Source organism: Pseudophryne corroboree, chromosome 2, assembly GCF_028390025.1.
Source record: "Pseudophryne corroboree isolate aPseCor3 chromosome 2, aPseCor3.hap2, whole genome shotgun sequence".
NCBI lineage: Eukaryota > Metazoa > Chordata > Amphibia > Anura > Myobatrachidae > Pseudophryne > Pseudophryne corroboree.
In genome coordinates this window covers 685,354,317-685,375,627 of record NC_086445.1, presented here as the reverse complement: position 1 = coordinate 685,375,627, position 21,311 = coordinate 685,354,317, and positions in this window count along the sequence as shown.

Sequence of the window (21,311 nt, the reverse complement as noted above, 5' to 3'; positions counted from 1 at the left end):
ATTTAAAAGACCTGCTAGTTAAGACTGATGTCGCAGGGTTTTTAACATCTCCCACACCCCAAAATTTTCTTACCAGAAAAAATGGATGTTTTAAATGTTTGGGGTGTACAACATGTTCTTACTTATTAACAGGTGACACCATACCCCATCCTCACACAGGGCAGCGATTCAAAATCAATTGGCCACTAACGTGTACCAGCCGATTTGTAATCTATATATTCGTATGCCCTTGTGGCCTCTATTATGTTGGGAAGACCGAGTGCCAACTAAAAGTGAGGTTGACCCAGCATCGGTCGGCTATTAGAAATGCCTTACTGTCAGGGACAAGCGAACAACCAGTAGCCCGACACTTTGTCCAGTTTAAACACAATCTGGCAAGTTTGAGGTATAAGGCTGTTGACCACATACCCCCATCACGTCGTGGTGGGGACCGAGGGAGAAAATTACTACAACTGGAATCCCGCTGGATCTTCAGGTTGGATTGTTTATCTCCTAAGGGACTAAACGAATCGCTGGGCCTGTCACATTTCCTGTAATTTGATCTCATTGAATATTTTCTTTAGTAGCAAAAACCAACTACTTTTAAATAATTATTCGTTTAAAAACAATTTATGCAGCTTCCAGTTTTCACCACAAGAGGGCAACAGTGTCTAGGAGTCTATTCTATATTCTATATTCTAATTAGAATGATTTTATGGTGGTTGATATTAAGTAAACTGGGCACATGTATGTAACACCGTTCAGTATCTTACACAATTTTAAACTACAATTTTAAACTACTTTTGCACTGTCATGTATTGCATTTGTATTGCACATCATTGTATATTCTTGTTGTCAGTCGTTTTGTATGTACACACAACTTATGCTGCCCCATTTTCTGTTGCAGTGTGTTTCCATGGTAACCGGGCCGGACGTGTGACGTCACTTCCGGCGCGACGGGGGTCCCGCGGCCGGAGGTGCCGCTGCAGATCGGCGGCCGGGCACGCCTGTGAGCACACTGGGGAGGAGGGTAAGTTGTCTTACTTAATTATTTTGTGTATTTAAACACTGGTTTTTGTTCACGTGTGTTGTCTGAGGAAGGGGCTAGTCCCCGAAACGTCACAATAAAGGTTGCCCTGCGGGTTTTTTTCTTCACTTACATCATTTTGCCAAGTCTGTGAGTGCCGCCCTCTCCAAGGTATTATATGCTAAACAGAGGTGACAAGCCCTGAAGGGAAGGCACCGGAGAAGGATTTGCGTTAGTCCGGAGTGCCGGGGTCCAGTTGCTGATGATATATATATATATACCCTGTTGCAAAGCGGATTACTGAGACCATAACAACTATGCTGATGTTAGACGTGCGGCCAGTATCCGCCATTAGTGCAGTGGGACTGCAGTGCCAACCCTACATGGGCCAGGTGTTTGTGCCGCTTAGCTTAGTCATACAGCTACCTCATTGCACCTCTTTTACATCTTTGCATGATGTGCTTTTTGGGGCCTTTTTTTATATCTGCCCTTCTGTCTGACACTGCAGTGCCACTCCTAGATGGGCCAATTGTTTGTGTTGCTTAGCTTAGTCATACAGCTACCTCATTGCACCTCTTTTACATCTTTGCATGATGTGCTATTTGAGGCCTTTTTTTTATATCTGCCCTCCTGTCTGCCACTGCAGTGCCACTCCTAGATGGGCCAGGTGTTTGTGCCGCACACTTATGTCGCTTAGCTTAGTCATACAGCAACCTTGGTGCACCTATTTTTCATCTTCGCATCATGTGCTGTTTGGGTCATGGTTTTTTAAAGTGCCCTCCTGTCTGACACTGCCGTATAAGTCCAGGGGTACTGCTGTATTAGTCCAGGGGTACTGCCGTATAAGTCCATTAATTGCAGAATTTTTGAAAAATTACAGGGGCGTGCAGGAGATGCTGTCAGTGGACTGAAAAATTGTGGGCCACTTTCGACATTCAGCCACTGCATGCCACTACGAGATTGGCCAGGTGGTTGTGTCGCTTAGCTTAGTCATACAGCAACCTCATTGCAATTCTTTTTCTTCTTTGCATGATGTGCTGTTTAGGGCCTATTTTTAAATCTGCCATCCTGTCTGCCACTGCAGTGCCACTCCTAGATGAGCCAGGTGTTTGTGCCGCACACTTGTGTCGCGTAGCTTAGTCATACAGAGTAGAGAGAGCACCACTTTCCGTCAAACTCAAGTGACAGGTCGACACGCCTACGATTATGCAAATCAAGTCTTAACCACGCCCCAATTATGCAAATCACGCCCTAATCACGCCCCTAATCACTCCTCCGACACTCCCACTTTCCCTCCCCTTCTGATGTTGTTTTATAGGAAATAAGCTTACAAAAGGAGTTATAAGCGTAGTTTAATCATTGAAAAGCCTCCTGTTTATTAACTGTTAGATGATGCAGCAATGTATATTATTTCCAGTTGATTTGTGTGTTGTTAACTCTTAGTTGCACCAGTAAATGTTATATCCAATTGATTTATAAAATAAGCCTGCAAGCTATGAGCTTTGTTACAGATAGCTGACCTATTAATGGCAGGGCAAACAGACGTATGTGTGCATTAAGAGTTCACTATATGTGTATTTTAAGCTATGGTGTTTGTGACAGATTAGTAAATTAATGACCGGTACAAATAGACGTGTCATTTGTTTTAATTAGTAGTTGACATAGATGTCTAGGATGTCCTTACGTTGTTTACGTTGTTACAGACAGATTAGTTAATACAATATTGTACAATACACATAGACGTGTAATTTGTTTTAATTAAGCGTAGACACAGCGGTTTAGGTGGCCCTTATGTTTGTTTATATTTACAGCTATTTGACTGATGCAAACAAGAAAGTTGCAGGGGTAATTAAGTTCTGTTACTAGGGCTATGATAATTTGTAAGACTGGGGAATTTGCTAGTGACCGAAGTTTGAACTAATAGGGCAAACAGACATGACCAGACTTGTCTGGTCAATAATTAAGGTCTATCAAGAGTGCTATGAGAACACGAGTTTGTAATTGACTGGTTGTCGGATGTAAAATGACATACACGCTATGGATAATGATATATTATCAATTAGCAGCGGTTGGTGGTAAAGAGATATAGAGAGAGAACCATTTTAACTGCGCTGCAGTAACACGACTGGTAATAAGCATAATACTTAATTGCCGGTTTATAGATGCTAACCAGTATTGATAGAGCCTAATGGTTAGCAACAAGTAGTACAAATCGGTAAAAGCATTCTGCGTCATATAGGAACTAAACTGTTTTTATAATTTGACGAGAGAGATATTTTAAACATATTAATGCCGTTTCACATTTGAAATGCTGTGGCTACAATAACAATACTTGACAGACATGTCTATTAAACCTACATGTTGCTAAAATATAGAAGCGAGATAGCGCTAATTGTGTATATATATGTATATATATATATATATATATATATATAACCTAATATATCACTTGTAAAAACATTGCGTGTTTATATTCAAAATGTTGGCAATGCTTTATGTAAGATAAAGCCTTATAAATTAATTGTATAACATAATCAGGTGTAAAATTATGTGTTTATTAATAAATAAGCTGTTTTTTTGAAACCCTATTTGTACATGACCCCTATAGCTCCACCCATAGGGTCTGAGTTTTGCATGTGTCAACAACATTACAGCTTTATAAGGAGAGTCCTGTAACCATTCCATAACAGCGTTGAAATCTATCACACAGAAGATACTGAGTCATTGCAACTCAAAAAAGTGCACTTGTTCTGCATGCTGATGTTAATAATAATAATAATAATAATAATAATAATCAGTTTTATACATTGGTAAATGCACCACACTGCATTTGTCAGGAGGTTTTAACAGTTCCATGTCCCAGTTGTGGGTTTTGGTGTCCCCGTCCTCCTCTAGGCTGGAGAATAGGCAGTTGGTAGAACGCGCGCATTATTGATTGTCTCGATGCGTAGGAATGGCACTGTATTGGTAGCTTTGGATAACCAGTTTCATCATACAACGGGCTTAGTTATTATTCATGCATATTAGCATTTCCCTATTTACTTTCAAAACACTTACTAAAAATAATAAACAATTAGGTGTAAAACATATTTGATTCCCCCTTACTCATTCTGCCGGAGACTACCTGAAATAGTAGCAATCTACATGATCCCCTGAATAGTTACTCAATCTCCCTGACAAAAAATAAATAAAAAAATCAGCGATACATACATTCATTCTGCGTCATATAGGAACTAAACTGTTTTTATCATTTGACGAGCAAAATATTTTAAACATTAATGCCGTTTCACATTTGAAATGCTGTGGCTACATTAACAATACTTGACAGACATACGTATTAAACCTAAATGCTGCTAAAATATAGCAGCAAGATGGCGCTAAGCATGTATATATATATATATATATATATATATATATACTAATATCGTTTGTAAAAACACAGCGTGTTTATATTCAAAATGTTGGCAGTGCTTTATGGAAGATAAAGCCGTATAAATTTATTGTATAACATAATCAGGTGTAAAATTATGTGTTTATTAATAAATAAGCGGTTTTTTGAAAATCGATTAGTACATACCCCCTATAGCTCCACCCGAAGGGCCTGAGTTTTGCATGTGTCAACAACATTTCAGCTTTATAAGGAGAGTCCTGTAACCATTCCATAACAGCGTTGAAATCTATCACACAGAAGATACTGAGTCATTGCAACACAAAAAAGTGCACTTTTTCTTGCAAACTTGGTGTTTTTTTAATGCAAACAGCAGCAGCCATTTTCTCAGTCTGGATAAGGAGGGGTGGTACTGGCTTTGTTCTGCATGCTGATGCTAATAATAATAATAATAATAATAATAATCAGTTTTATACATTGATAAATGCACCACACTGCATTTGTCAGGAAGTATTAACAGTACCATGTCCCAGTTGTGGGTTTTGGTGTCCCCGTCCTCCTCTTGGCTGGAGAATAGGCAGCTGGTAGAACGCAAGCATTATTGATTGTCTTGATGCATAGGAATGGCACGGTATTGGTAGCTTTGGATAACCAGTTTCATCATACAGCGGGCTTAGTTATTATTCATGCATATTAGCATTTCCCTATTTACTTTCAAAACACTTACTAAAAATAATAAACAATTAGGTGTAAAACATATTTGATTCCCCCTTACTCATTCTGCCGGAGACTACCTGAAATAGTAGCAATCTACATGATCCCCTGAATAGGGGATTGATCCACTCAATCTCCCTGACAAAAAATAAATAAAAAAATCAGCGATACATACATTCAAAAGAGATCAGCTGCGACATTTCCCTGTATTGGTTATAAGGCACAATGATCCCTATGGTCGGGATTCCGGCGTCGGTATTTTGACCGCTGGGATTCCGGCCGGCGGCATTTAGTACTGATACCCCAATGGTTACATGCATTTTAAATAATGTTTTATCGTGCCCACGTACAGTATATGGAACATAATGTAATAAACAATACACAAAGAAATACGGCAAAATAGCAGTGTCTTTTCTTCAGCAAGTAGATCTTGCTAACTTTGGTTATTATTTACATTTGGATGTAAGTCATTTTCATGACACGCCTCTCAGATGTAACAGTACGCGTCCGCGTTGATATGTGTTAATTTCACAATATCACTGAAATGCTTTTTCAAAAGTAGGAAAGTATGATGTAAAATGAAATATTTGTTGTCTACACATGGCAGTGGTATCTACAGCTCCCATACACTGCTGTGTTTAGCATTCTGGGATATTCCGTGTTGATAGACCCCATTTGAATATGCTAACAGTATTAGCATTGGAAGCCCTGAAAAAAATAAAAAAAATGTGTATATCGCTGCATACATACCACATATTACTGTGTATTACAACGTGTATAAAAATGCTTACACCAACAATGTTGTCAGGCTGTGCTTAGTCAATTGGTAATACGTTGGCAGTTGTTTACTCTAACTCTATATCCCTAGCGCACTGTTACCAGCCTACCTCCTGTTCCCTGCGCTGTTTGGGCTTTCTCAAACTGGCTAATATTGTTACAGACTGTTACACCTTTACACGCCGGAATAAATGTGAGATTTTGTATGTTACACAGGTTTAATTCGTGTTTTTTTTACAGACAATTCAATTTAAAACATGTTTCAAACGTAGCCGATTATGCCTAGTCATGGATCGGTTTTAATTATTTCTGCAAAATGATGTACAGTATGTTGGCTTTAATAAAAGCAGTTGTCTTAACTGACCGATCTATGTATTTTGGTAGGCCTTTCATATACGGCTCAACAACTTCTTTAATAATGTCATGTTTACATTTAGCACTGTGGCTCACAACTTTAATGGGTTTTAACAAATATCCGGTCTTTTACACCCCAATGTTCTCAACATCTTACCGTATCTTACCCCAATCAACGCATAAAATTGTATTTCAGCGTATTGGTCTACTTGTTCTGTATTTTGAATTCCAACAGCTATGTCGGTCGTCCGTGGTAAAAATATTGGGTGTTGCTGCTACACAATCAACCGCTGTAGTATTACCAGGAATTCCTGCAACAAATATTAACATTTCAACAGAACTATTCTGCTGTTCTTGTGTCATTGTCTCTATTTTGCTGTTACAGCGGACACGTTACTGACGCTTGATACAGTTTGTAACACAATCCTAATCCGTTGAGGCGCATCATCTTCGGAATACGACAATTTCTTTTAAGATCGGTAAAATATTGAATTATAATCTTTGTCGTTCATTCTTGGTCGATTGCGGGCTGTGTTTTTTCGGGTTGATACAGTCGTGATGTATCCCCATAACCAACAGCCTAGCATTTTTCTTTAGGCTGTTATGTCCGATCGAGGGCGTTGCAAATTGTTCATTCGCCTTTTCAGCGACTATTGTGCGAATTGTTGTTTTGCCCAATTATGCTAGGACAGTGCATTAGCGCATCTGTAGCATTGCAACTTGGTAAGCTAATGTGATTGATATATATGAATGGTATTGAATGTGAATTAAAAAAACAAAAACAAATCAACTCTAGGGAACAGGTTATATAATAGGTAGCATGTATCACCATACCAAGGTTGTTATAATCTCCAGGGCAATTCCACTGGATATTTAGCCTATAATTTGGGTATAATTTTTAAACACATAATACTATGTGATCATGTGCAATCTGCCTATCTACACCAGTATTATGTGTTCCGGAATCATAATATATATGATAAATATATAGCGTTTAAATAACATACAGTATTCTCACACTGACATACATATGAAAACCGATAATAAGCAGTTCCTGCTGCTGTAATCCTTTACATGATGATTTTGGTATGTACACATGTACTGCAGGTCACTACAAAGATATGAATCATGATATATAAGATCGCTAAACAAAACAAAAGAGATCTGTAATGATTTTTGACTAACTCGTTAACTCAGTGTACAGTAATCATATAGGTCCCCGTGTCATATAGATATGTGCTTGGCATAAATATTCCCAAACGTTCCTAAATCTAAGATGTTTCATGCATGTTGTACCACTAAATATTGTAAATAGAATAACAACATGACAGATGATATAACTGAATTTATCATGATGAATCTTATATATTCCTATATTTTACTAATGTAATTCCATTATGGGGTATAATTTTTAAACAAATATTACTATGTGATCATGAGAAATCTTCCTATCTACACCAGTATTATGTGTTCCAGAGTCATAATATATTTGATAAATATATATCGTTTAAATAAGACACAGATGAGTTAAATTTAATAGTAACAATACTCATATGTTATGTTGGTAATAATGTAACGGGCTATTTTAACATAACAGATCGTATTTAGGAAAATGATGACATGATATGCCTAGTGACCCAATAGTTATTAAAACTTTTTACTGTAAATATAATGTTTGTGCATGCATACCCCATGAGATATGTACTACTATTAAGCACAAAAAAGCATATTGGTACTCTACTCTAACATTTAGGGTAAAAGATTAGAATGAATCAAGGTAGCATAGCTTAAGGACTGATATAGGTTCAGCAGCCTCTTTGACAATCCCTGTTATGGATATGAAGTAAACCCACCATTAATAAGCATTAAAACGGATGCCAAGAATATGATTTTGACATATGGTCCCAGATTTTCAAATAAAGGTTGTGTAGTGTATCTCCTTAATTAATCCTAATGGAGTCATAGTATTCAACAGGCAAATGTATCTAGATTTTTTTTCTTTAGCGACTACTTAGTAATGTTACAAACACTTATCCCTAGCTCAAACTGTTCTAGATCATAAATTTTCACCTTTTTGTGATTACTAGCGTGGAATCGTAGAAAGTGTCTCGCCAAACTTGTAATTTTCTTCATGTTGCTTATATCTCTTTGTGTATTTTTAATGATATATACATGATCCAATATTCATTTTTAAAAAGCATCTTAGTCATGCCGTTATATTTATAAACGCATGAGCCTATTAAACAGTAAATTACACCAAATGTGTGGAGCAGTTAATGAAGCTTTTTATTTCTGTTTTATTGTTATTTCTGTCAGAGAACTTCTGAGTGATATGAATATATTGGCATGCTTGACATTGTCCACAGGGATAACAGACAGATAATGATGGATTTTTCCTCTGATGCTTGGAAAAGTGACTTCTAAACAAATTATCCCGTAAATTTGTTGATATCTTCCAGATGATCTGTATGTTCTTATCAAATTCTTTCTTCAGATCATCATCCATGTTGAGTATATATCGGTATTTGTGTAATGACGCATTGATGTGTATCTACTCTTTACAGTATGTAACGCTGTATCTTATTTGGCACAAGGTGGGTTCTCTTGTCTTGGGTATAAGTAAGGATATAATTGAGGTTTTATTGGTGGCATTATAAGCTTTCTGTAGGTTCTGTTCTTCATAGACCATCTTAGTGTATATCTTTAACTCCTCTTGCTCTTTTTCTGTAAATTTCAACATAAGATCAATTTCTTCTGGTTTGGATATATTCTCCTTTTGGAATTGATCTCAGAGTGGCGGGATAATGGGAACTGATGTGATGTAAAATGCTGTTGGCGGACGTGGCCTTACAGAAAACATCGGTGCTGATTTATCCAACAGCTGTTTTGGAAATCTTCAAGTCATGAAAAGTATTACTATTGTGACTTCTATCCGATGTAAGTTTAAGTACTAAGTTGCTATTATTAAGAAGTTGAATAATTTTTCTAGAAAGGATGCTATTAACACTCTACGGGAGCGGGCAGAGGAAGGTGAGGAATCCACCTCAGATGCTATAGATTAATCCAGATCAATCCTACAAAAAATCTAACTTTTTCCCTAGCCCTCAAATATGAACCCAAGTACAACTATTCACTGAAGTATTCTCCAACCAGCGCATTAATTAATATGATATTTAATCTACACAGAGTGCAAAAGAGACACAAATGAAATATGTAGCAGATAGCATAACTGTATTATTAAGCAAAATGTAGATACAGACCAATAATTATTATGTTATTTAATCAACACAAAGTGCAAAAGATGCACAAAGGGTAACATAGCAAATTATTGGATGATAGTGTAATCCCATACATTTTATTCAGTATGTCCATGATATCGTGAACATACGATGGAGTATCTAATACAAATTTTCGTAAGTGCTTAACCACAAAAATGCTGGCTTTTTCCGTTATAATTTCAATACCCAAGACAATTGGGTCTACCGGAGTGGACATGTAAAGTACTTATGTACTTTCGGCAATAAGCACAGCGTAGAAACCTTAGGATCAATTACTTTGAGAATATCAAAATCAGACTTGGCTATAGTTCCACCATTAAAAGCTCACTTAATGAGCTTTTCATAGAATATGAGTAATTTGGACGTAGGATTAAATCAGAGTCTCTTGTACGTAGTGGTGTCAGCTAGTTGACTGTATGTCTCCTTCAGATTGATTTTTTTTTGTAGGATTGATCTGGATTAATCTATAACATCTGAGGTGGATTCCTCACCTTCCTCTGCCCGCTCCCGTAGAGTGTTAATAGCATCCTTTCTAGAAAAATTATTCAACTTCTTAATAATAGCAACTTAGTACTTAAACTTACATCGGATATAAGTCACAATAGTAATACTTTTCATGACTTGAAGATTTCCAAAACAGCTGTTGGATAAATCAGCACCGATGTTTTCCGTAAGGCCACGTCCGCCAACAGCATTTTACATCACATCAGTTCCCATTATCCCGCCACTCTGAGATCAATTCCAAAAGGAGAATATATCCAAACCAGAAGAAATTGATCTTATGTTGAAATTTACAGAAACAGAGCAAGAGGAGTTAAAGATATACACTAAGATGGTCTATGAAGAACAGAACCTACAGAAAGCTTATAATGCCACCAATAAAACCTCAAGTATATCCTTACTTATACCCAAGACAAGAGAACCCACCTTGTGCCAAATAAGATACAGCGTTACATACTGTAAAGAGTAGATACACATCAATGCGTCATTACACAAATACCGATATATACTCAACATGGATGATGATCTGAAGAAAGAATTTGATAAGAACATACAGATCATCTGGAAGATATCAACAAATTTACGGGATAATTTGTTTAGAAGTCACTTTTCCAAGCATCAGAGGAAAAATCCATCATTATCTGTCTGTTATCCCTGTGGACAATGTCAAGCATGCCAATATATTCATATCACTCAGAAGTACTCTGACAGAAATAACAATAAAACAGAAATAAAAAGCTTCATTAACTGCTCCACACATTTGGTGTAATTTACTGTTTAATAGGCTCATGCGTTTATAAATATAACGGCATGACTAAGATGCTTTTTAAAAATGAATATTGGATCATGTATATATCATTAAAAATACACAAAGAGATATAAGCAACATGAAGAAAATTACAAGTTTGGCGAGACACTTTCTACGATTCCACGCTAGTAATCACAAAAAGGTGAAAATTTATGATCTAGAACAGTTTGAGCTAGGGATAAGTGTTTGTAACATTACTAAGTAGTCGCTAAAGAAAAAAAATCTAGATACATTTGCCTGTTGAATACTATGACTCTATTAGGATTAATTAAGGAGATACACTACACAACCTTTATTTGAAAATCTGGGACCATATGTCAAAATCATATTCTTGGCATCCGTTTTAATGCTTATTAATGGTGGGTTTACTTCATATCCATAACAGGGATTGTCAAAGAGGCTGCTGAACCTATATCAGTCCTTAAGCTATGCTACCTTGATCCATTCTAATCTTTTACCCTAAATGTTAGAGTAGAGTACCAATATGCTTTTTTGTGCTTAATAGTAGTACATATCTCATGGGGTATGCATGCACAAACATTATATTTACAGTAAAAAGTTTTAATAACTATTGGGTCACTAGGCATATCATGTCATCATTTTCCTAAATACGATCTGTTATGTTAAAATAGCCCGTTACATTATTACCAACATAACATATGAGTATTGTTACTATTAAATTTAACTCATCTGTGTCTTATTTAAACGATATATATTTATCAAATATATTATGACTCTGGAACACATAATACTGGTGTAGATAGGAAGATTTCTCATGATCACATAGTAATATTTGTTTAAAAATTATACCCCATAATGGAATTACATTAGTAAAATATAGGAATATATAAGATTCATCATGATAAATTCAGTTATATCATCTGTCATGTTGTTATTCTATTTACAATATTTAGTGGTACAACATGCATGAAACATCTTAGATTTAGGAACGTTTGGGAATATTTATGCCAAGCACATATCTATATGACACGGGGACCTATATGATTACTGTACACTGAGTTAACGAGTTAGTCAAAAATCATTACAGATCTCTTTTGTTTTGTTTAGCGATCTTATATATCATGATTCATATCTTTGTAGTGACCTGCAGTACATGTGTACATACCAAAATCATCATATAAAGGATTACAGTAGCTGGAACTGCTTATTATCGGTTTTCATATGTATGTCAGTGTGAGAATACTGTATCTTATTTAAACGCTATATATTTATCATATATATTATGATTCCGGAACACATAATACTGGTGTAGATAGGCAGATTGCACATGATCACATAGTATTATGTGTTTAAAAATTATACCCAAATTATAGGCTAAATATCCAGTGGAATTGCCCTGGAGATTATAACAACCTTGGTATGGTGATACATGCTACCTATTATATAACCTGTTCCCTAGAGTTGATTTGTTTTTGTTTTTTTAATTCACATTCAATACCATTCATATATATCAATCACATTAGCTTACCAAGTTGCAATGCTACAGATGCGCTAATGCACTGTCCTAGCATAATTGGGCAAAACAACAATTCGCACAATAGTCGCTGAAACGGCGAATGAACAATTTGCAACGCCCTCGATCGGACATAACAGCCTAAAGAAAAATGCTAGGCCGTTGGTTATGGGGATACATCACGACTGTATCAACCCGAAAAAACACAGACCGCATCGACCAAGAATGAACGACAAAGATTATAATTCAATATTTTACCGATCTTAAAAGAAATTGTCGTATTCCGAAGATGATGCGCCTCAACGGATTAGGATTGTGTTACAAACTGTATCAAGCGTCAGTAACGTGTCCGCTGTAACAGCAAAATAGAGACAATGACACAAGAACAGCAGAATAGTTCTGTTGAAATGTTAATATTTGTTGCAGGAATTCCTGGTAATACTACAGCGGTTGATTGTGTAGCAGCAACACCCAATATTTTTACCACGGACGACCGACATAGCTGTTGGAATTCAAAATACAGAACAAGTAGACCAATAAGCTGAAATACAATTTTATGCGTTGATTGGGGTAAGATACGGTAAGATGTTGAGAACATTGGGGTGTAAAAGACCGGATATTTGTTAAAACCCATTAAAGTTGTGAGCCACAGTGCTAAATGTAAACATGACATTATTAAAGAAGTTGTTGAGCCGTATATGAAAGGCCTACCAAAATACATAGATCGGTCAGTTAAGACAACTGCTTTTATTAAAGCCAACATACTGTACATCATTTTGCAGAAATAATTAAAACCGATCCATGACTAGGCATAATCGGCTACGTTTGAAACATGTTTTAAATTGAATTGTCTGTAAAAAACCACGAATTAAACCTGTGTAACATACAAAATCTCACATTTATTCCGGCGTGTAAAGGTGTAACAGTCTGTAACAATATTAGCCAGTTTGAGAAAGCCCAAACAGCGCAGGGAACAGGAGGTAGGCTGGTAACAGTGCGCTAGGGATATAGAGTTAGAGTAAACGACTGCCAACGTATTACCAATTGACTAAGCACAGCCTGACAACATTGTTGGTGTAAGCATTTTTATACACGTTGTAATACACAGTAATATGTGGTATGTATGCAGCGATATACACATTTTTTTTATTTTTTTCAGGGCTTCCAATGCTAATACTGTTAGCATATTCAAATGGGGTCTATCAACACGGAATATCCCAGAATGCTAAACACAGCAGTGTATGGGAGCTGTAGATACCACTGCCATGTGTAGACAACAAATATTTCATTTTACATCATACTTTCCTACTTTTGAAAAAGCATTTCAGTGATATTGTGAAATTAACATATATCAACGCGGACGCGTACTGTTACATCTGAGAGGCGTGTCATGAAAATGACTTACATCCAAATGTAAATAATAACCAAAGTTAGCAAGATCTACTTGCTGAAGAAAAGACACTGCTATTTTGCCGTATTTCTTTGTGTATTGTGTAACACTGTAGGGGTGCAAGGCGCCTTTTCCTGGGGAATATGGCCGCACGCAGCAGCTGAGGAACAACACAAGTCCAGTTTCTGGTACAACTGACCCCGGCCAGTTTTATTGAAACAGAAAATAAAACAAAACCCAAAAATAAAAATACCTTGCCTGTCCGGCACTAACTAAACATAAGATATTCCTAACTGTCACTAAACAAAACACAGAGTTCTTCAGTACATACTGTATAGCTTACTTGCATCAGAAAGCGTGTCTCTCACACACAGATCCTGCAGCCTTCCCAGGCAGTCTGCCCATACTAATCAGGTTAGAAGCACTATAACACTCTTACACAGCTGAAACCCTGATTAGCCCTCTGTGAGGCCAAAGACCCGAACTGGGCCCAATGTCTAGAACTCGCCTTATCTCTCTCTCAGAGCCTTTACCCAGCTTTTACAGCAAACTGAAAAGGTTCAGACAAAACAAAAAGCATTTTTCCTAGAAGTTAACATTTTCTAAAACATGTAAGACAAGAACCTGGGACAAATATACCTGCCCTCAAACACTATCCCAGTGTTCTTGTCACATATCCCCCTCCCCTGTTTCGACCTAGGGGCCGGAACACTTGTAGCCCCCAAACAGAAGATGCGAGACAATGCATCTGCGTTGGCCAATTGTGTTCCCGGTCTATGTTCGACCGTAAACTTAAAGTCCTGCAACGCTAGAAACCATCTAGTTACACGAGCATTCTTGCCTCTATTTACATACATCCATTTTAAAGGGGCATGGTCTGTCACTAGTCTGAATTGTCTACCCAAGAGGTAATATCTCAAGGTATCTAGTGCCCACTTAATGGCCAAAGCCTCCTTTTCCACAATGGCATACCTTTTTTCATGCTCATTGAGTTTCCTACTCAAATAAATGATAGGGTGTTCGTCCCCATCTCTGGTTTGGGACAGCACAGCACCTATCCCTACCTCTGAGGCATCTGTCTGTACCACAAATTCTTTTGAAAAATCTGGTGTTATCAACACCGGTTGTGAACACAAAGCCACTTTTAACGCTTGGAACGCCTTTTCTGCATCAGGGTTCCATTTCACCACATTTGACTGCTTCCCTTTGGTAAGGTCTGACAACGGCACCGCTGTGGTCGCAAAATTAGGAATAAACCGTCTATAGTACCCAGTAATTCCCAAAAAAGCCCTTACCTGTTTTTTATTCACTGGACGAGGCCAGTTTTGAATAGCATCAACTTTATTCAATTGGGGCCTAATCAGACCTCTGCCTATGGTGAAGCCCAAGTATTTGACCTCCTCCATTGCGAGGCAGCACTTCTTTGGGTTAGCAGTTAACCCTGCCTCTCTGATTGAGTCCAGTACTGCTTGTACTTTAACCAAATGGGACCCCCAGTCTGTACTGTGAATTACCACATCATCCAAATAGGCAGCTGCATATTTTCTATGGGGCCTCAAAATTTTATCCATCGCCCGTTGAAAGGTTGCTGGAGCCCCATGCAACCCAAAGGGTAACATCTTATACTGGTACAGCCCCTCCGGAACCGAAAAGGCTGTTTTTTCTTTGGCGCTATCAGATAAAGGTATTTGCCAGTAGCCTTTGGTCAGGTCCAATGTGGTGAGAAACCTGGCTGTTCCCAGCCTTTCTACAAGCTCATCCACACGGGGCATGGGGTATGCGTCAAACTTGGACACCTCATTTAACTTACGAAAGTCATTACAGAAGCGTATGCTACCGTCGGGCTTCGGGATGAGCACTATGGGACTGGACCACTCACTGTTAGACTCCTCTATGACTCCCAGTTCTAACATGGTTTTAACTTCCTTAGAAATAGCTTCTCGCTGAGCTTCAGGAATCCTATATGGCTTTAAATGAACCCTGACCCCTGGTTCTGTGACAATGTCATGTTTTATTATGGTCGTTCGGCCAGGCAGCTCTGAAAATACCTCCCTATTTTGGATGAGAAATTCTTTAACCTGATTGTTCTGATCAGCTGATAATGTCTCTGACACCTTCACTGCGGGAAGCAACCGGGGTGAAGACACCGAAGGGCAAGGCTCCGCTGACAGAGACAACCTATCTTTCCAGGGTTTGATTAAGTTAACATGGTAGATCTGTTCGGGTTTTCTCTTTCCCGGCTGGTATACTTTGTAATTAACCTCATTCACTTTTTCCCTAATCTCAAATGGACCCTGCCATTTCGCTAGGAATTTGCTTTCCACAGTGGGTACCAAAACAAGAACTCTATCGCCAGGAGCAAATTCCCGTATCTTGGCACTCCGGTTATAGACCCTCTGTTGAGCACTTTGGGCCTGTTCCATGTGCTCTCTGACAACAGGTACCACGGCTGCAATCCTATCCTGCATTTGTGTTACATGCTCAATAACGCTTCTATAAGGAGTGGGCTGTCCTTCCCACGTCTCTTTGGCAATATCCAACAGCCCTCTGGGGTGTCTACCATACAACAAATCAAATGGAGAAAACCCCGTAGAGGACTGAGGAACTTCTCTGATGGCCATTAACAAGTAGGGCAACAAACAATCCCAGTTTTTCCCATCTCTCTCAACAACCTTTTTTAACATACTTTTTAATGTTTTATTAAACCTTTCCACCAACCCGTCAGTTTGGGGATGGTAGATGGACGTCCTGAGGTGAGTGACCTTAAATAACTTGCACAACTCTTTCATGATCCTTGACATAAATGGAGTACCTTGGTCAGTCAAAATTTCTTTTGGTATTCCCACTCTACTAAATACCTGCACCAGCTCCCTAGCTATCGCCTTGGTTGTGATAGTGCGTAAAGGGACAGCCTCAGGATATCGAGTGGCATAGTCCATAATTACCAGGATATACTGATGGCCCCGAGCAGACTTTAACAAGGGCCCCACGAGATCCATGGCTCTTCTGTCAAACGGGACCTCTATAATAGGCATGGGAACTAGTGGGCTCCTGAAATGGGGTCTAGGGGCATGATACTGGCATTCAGGACAGGAAGAACAATATTCAGACACTTCTTTATAAACCCCTGGCCAAAAGAACCTTTGTAAAACTCTTTCAGTGGTTTTTTCTGCCCCTAAATGTCCTGCGGTAACGTGACTATGAGCTAAATCTAGTACCGTTCTCCGATAAGGCTGGGGAACTACCAGCTGTTCCACCACATCCTCACCCCTTTTGACAATGTGGTACAAGAGCTCATTACAGATGGCCATGTGGGGATACGTAACCCTGTCACCTGGTACCACAGGTTCCCCATTAACAATCTTAACATTCTCTCTAGCCTTTATTAAGGTAGGATCCTTTAACTGTTCAGACGCAAACAGATCCTTCTTTACCTCCAGGTCAGGCACGCTTTCAGTTCTAACTACTATGTCTCTGTTCCCGGCAAGAGGGTCCTCACTGGACTCCCCATCTGTCACTTCCCCAGCCAAACTAGCAAAAGGCAAAGGGCCAGAAAGTTCCGAAGACCCACGTACATCCATAAAATCACCGGTATTATCAACTGGCTTTTTACTTCTCACATCTGTTGATAACCGTGATTCCCACAGTTTCCAAAAATGAGGAAAATCCCTCCCTATTATGGCCTCATGCACCAAGGTAGGGACCAGTCCCACTTTAACCATTGCTGACCCACAACAAGTTTCTATATTCACCTCAGCAGTGGCATAATGTTGGGTATCCCCATGTATGCAAGTTACCCCAATAGGTATTTGCTGGACCTTTAAGGGGTTCACTAACCCAGCTTTCACGAGGGTAACTAAACTTCCTGAATCTAGCAAGGCCTCTACCCGGTTACCCTCTAAGAACACATCACACATTTGTTTTTCCAGCTCAGGTGAAGGTACCACAGTACAGGCTAACCTAGCAAAGAAAGACATTCTGCGACATTCAAAGGCAGCATCACATTGCATGGGTTCTTGCGTGACTGGGCAATTGGCAATAACATGACCAGGCATACCACACCTAAAACATTTAACCACACGATTATCAACCCGTTTGGGCAGCATAGACCGTTCTAGCCCCATTGGCCTGTCTCCAGGGCCAGTGTTTACAGTCTCTCCAGCCTTGCGTTCTCTTAACCGCCCAGCAACGTTTTCCCACGGAACAGTCTTACCAGTCTTTACTGAAGGGCGCTGTCGAGGATCTATGGGATGCTGGGTGGTCATCAGTAGTTCCTCTGCTGCCAAATACCTCTCTACCATGTCCACTAATTGGTCAGCAGTACCCGGGTTTCCATGGCTCACCCACTTGCGCAGGACCATGGGCAAAGATCTCAAGTAGCGGTCCATGACGACTCTTTCCACCATCTGGGGACCAGTTAATGTCTCTGGCTGTAGCCATTTTTTTGTTAGCTGAATAAGGTCATGCATCTGGGAGCGCGGAGGCTTCTCCATGGCGTACAGCCAACGGTGCACCCGTTGTGCTCGTACTGACAGCGTGACTCCCAGGCGGGTCAGGATCTCAGTCTTTAGTTTATCATAGTCCCGAGCCTCAGCAGGGCTTAAATCAAAGTAAGGTTTTTGGGGCTCACCTGACAGGAAAGGTGCCAGCAGACTGGCCCACTGTGCTTTTGGCCAGTTCTCACGCTCTGCAGTCCTTTCAAACGTGGTCAAGTAGGCCTCCACATCATCAGCCTCTGTCATTTTCTGCAGGAAGTGACTGGCCCGTATAGAACTAGAGCTGGTCGGAGCACTGACGGCCACATCTCCAATCCGGGCTGCAAGGCTCTGCACCACTTCTGTTAAGGCCTCTCTATCCTGACGCTGTTGCCTGTAAAGTTCATCAACAACTGCCTGCTGTTGTCTCTTATTTTCCTCCATTGCCACCTGCTGCTGTCTTATATTGTCCTCCATTGCCACCTGCTGCTGTCTGTTGGCCTCCTGCTGTAGTCTCCAATTTTCCTCCATTGCCACCTGCTGTTGTCTCCTATTTTCTTCCATTGCCACCTGCTGCTGTCGGTTGGCCTCCTGCTGAGCCGCTGTAGCTTGCAGCAAGGCTTTAAGCAGATCCTCCATGTCGACAGATTTTTCAGGCGGCTTTGTAGCTGCTTTCACCCAGGACATATATCAAACCCTCAGGGGTGAGTCTCAGTAACTTCACACTGGGCTGTATCTGCATAAACCACCGTTTTCTGCAGGCCTCACAAAGCTGCTGCTTTCACTTATGCGCAGAACGGTATGCTCGCATTCTCCACCAAGTTGTAACACTGTAGTGGTGCAAGGCGCCTTTTCCTGGGGAATATGGCCGCACGCAGCAGCTGAGGAACAACACAAGTCCAGTTTCTGGTACAACTGACCCCGGCCAGTTTTATTGAAACAGAAAATAAAACAAAACCCAAAAATAAAAATACCTTGCCTGTCCGGCACTAACTAAACATAAGATATTCCTAACTGTCACTAAACAAAACACAGAGTTCTTCAGTACATACTGTATAGCTTACTTGCATCAGAAAGCGTGTCTCTCACACACAGATCCTGCAGCCTTCCCAGGCAGTCTGCCCATACTAATCAGGTTAGAAGCACTATAACACTCTTACACAGCTGAAACCCTGATTAGCCCTCTGTGAGGCCAAAGACCCGAACTGGGCCCAATGTCTAGAACTCGCCTTATCTCTCTCTCAGAGCCTTTACCCAGCTTTTACAGCAAACTGAAAAGGTTCAGACAAAACAAAAAGCATTTTTCCTAGAAGTTAACATTTTCTAAAACATGTAAGACAAGAACCTGGGACAAATATACCTGCCCTCAAACACTATCCCAGTGTTCTTGTCACAATTGTTTATTACATTATGTTCCATATACTGTACGTGGGCACGATAAAACATTATTTAAAATGCATGTAACCATTGGGGTATCAGTACTAAATGCCGCCGGCCGGAATCCAAGCGGTCGAAATACCGACGCCGGAATACCGACCATAGGGATCATTGTGCCTTATAACCAATACAGGGAAATGTCGCAGCTGATCTCTTTTGAATGTATGTATCCAGTGGCGTCATGAGGCGGGTGCGGGGGGTGCGGCCCGCACCCGGGTGTCACCCTTCAGTGGGGTGACAGCAAACAAGAGCCTCACACCTGTCGCATTCCTACCATTACACTGACAATGTGTCAGAAAGCACGGACCCAGCCGCGGCGCACATGCACCTGCTCGGAGGGGGAGGGGGGGGGGGGGTTGCACGATCATAACTGTGCCGCGGCGTCCTCTTGTTATGATCGCATCCCCCTGCTGACTCAAATCGCTGCCTGAATACCGCCGCCGGGTCCGTACTGGCGGTTCCTGACAGTCTCCTCAGCCAGGATGCCGGTCGCTGTACGTCACTCCTCATGACGTCATCTTGCGCGCCGGCACCGCTTGCAGCTTGCCATTCTCCTCACTGCCGCCGGCCACGTTCTGCACACCGCAGCCCACTTCCTCCGCTGCCTAGGGCCGCCTACTACACCCCCCTCCGCTGCTCAGGTACTTACCCTGCTTCCCTATGTCCCTGTCACTGCTGTCACTCACTTTCCCTGCTGTCACTGTACCTCTGTCACTATACTTCAGTCACTGTCCCTGCTGTCACTGTCCCTGCTGTCACTATACCTCTCACTGTCCCTGCTGTCACGGTCCCTGCTGTCACTATACCTCTGTCACTGTCCCTGCTGTCACTGTCCCTCTGTCACTGCACCTCTGTCACTGTCCCTGCTGTCAGTATACCTCTGTCACTGTCCCTGCTGTCACTATACCTCTCACTGTCCCTGCTGTCACTATACCTCTGTCACTGTCCCTGCTGTCACTATACCTCTGTCACTGTCCCTGCTGTCACGGTCCCTGCTGTCACTATACCTCTGTCACTGGCCCTGCTGTCACTATACCTCTGTCACTGTCCCTGCTGTCACGGTCCCTGCTGTCACTATACCTCTGTCACTGTCCCTGCTGTCACCGCTGTCACTGTCCCTCTGTCACTGCACCTCTGTCACTGTCCCTGCTGTCAGTATACCTCTGTCACTGTCCCTGCTGTCACTATACCTCTGTCACTGCTGTCACCGCTGTCACTGTCCCTCTGTCACTGTCCCTGCTGTCACTATACCTCTGTCACTGTCCCTGCTGTCACCGCTGTCACTGTCCCTCTGTCACTGCACCTCTGTCACTGTCCCTGCTGTCAGTATACCTCTGTCACTGTCCCTGCTGTCACTATACCTCTGTCACTGCTGTCACCGCTGTCACTGTCCCTCTGTCACTGCACCTCTGTCACTGTCCCTGCTGTCACTGTCCCTCTGTCACTGTCCCTGCTGTCACTCTCCCTGTCCCTGAATTTTGGATAATACTGTGTGCTTTAATGTGAATTTTGGCTCAGTCAGTGTGCTACAATGTTAGTTTCGGCTCATTCAGTGTGCTACAATGTGAATTTCGGATCATTCAGTGTGTTACAATGTGAATTTCGGCTCATTCAGAGTGCTACAATGTGAATTTCGGATCATTCAGTGTGTTACAATGTGAATGTCAGCTCATTCAGTGTGCTACAATGTGAGTTTCGGCTCATTCAGT